We start from the raw sequence: 1,024 nt of genomic DNA, 5'->3' as shown, positions 1-1,024 counted from the left end.
GCATCTCTGGTGAGCTGTCCCTTCCCGCTCTCAGTCCTGTCTTTTGGAAAAGGCTCCAGAAGGCCTCAGACAAGACCACGTGACTTCCCCACGCCTAAGTCAATCAGGGCATTTATTCCACCAGCCACTGTGATTGGCTCAGGGATGGACACGTGACCCAGTCCGACCCAGTGGGATCCAATGAGATGATTGCAGGGAATGCTGGGGCCTAGGCAGGTGGCTTCCCAGTGGACTTGAAGCTGAGACTATGTGAGGTCTGGAGCTGCTGCAGCCATTTTGCATCCATGAAGGAGGAGCCTGTCAGAGAAAGGAGTCAACGTGAAAGAACCTAGGAGACAGTGGTGCGGGGAGAGAGGCATCGGGCCCTGATGGCGCCACGGAGCCTGAATCCAGTCTTGCAGGAGCCAGCTCTAGCCCTGGACTGTGCAGGAGCTTGAATCCAAAATCCTCTCGTTCAAGTTGGCTTTTCTGCCACTTGTATCCCAACGAGTTCCAGCTGCTCAGAGCACTTAGGGCCCTGTCTGGCCTTCCTCACGACACAAGGCAGGGACGGGGAAGGGTCCTCTGACACGGGGTGACCTCCTCCCAGGCTGGGGCCATGGACTAGTATGAGAGTTCGGGGCTCAACCCTGGATTCTGATGGCCTGGGGTGAAGTCCGGCCTCTCCTCTTGCTCACTGTGCAACGTCCACCTCACTTTATCTATGTTCCATTCAGGAACAGAACAGAACACACCTCGTAGGGCTGCTGTGAAAATGCAGGGGATTAGACGAGTAAATTCCTGGTGCCTGTAAGGGGTCAAGTAATGTCGGCCGGGCTGTCCCTATGTCCCCAGTACCCAGCCCGGTGTCTGGAGTGGGAGGGCCTCAGGGCATGTGTGACAAAGGTGTGGGGTGAGATCACACATGGGCTGTAAACCCCCAGTGAGGAGGAGGATCCCAGAAGACAAGGGAGCAAAGGTCCCCTGGTGTAGATCAGGGGCTGATGATCAAGGAACAGTGGGATAAAGATGGAAAGAGGGAGGT

This window comes from Mandrillus leucophaeus, unplaced genomic scaffold, assembly GCF_000951045.1.
Source record: "Mandrillus leucophaeus isolate KB7577 unplaced genomic scaffold, Mleu.le_1.0 Scaffold232, whole genome shotgun sequence".
In the NCBI taxonomy this organism is placed as follows: domain Eukaryota; kingdom Metazoa; phylum Chordata; class Mammalia; order Primates; family Cercopithecidae; genus Mandrillus; species Mandrillus leucophaeus.
This window is presented reverse-complemented; position numbering follows the sequence as displayed.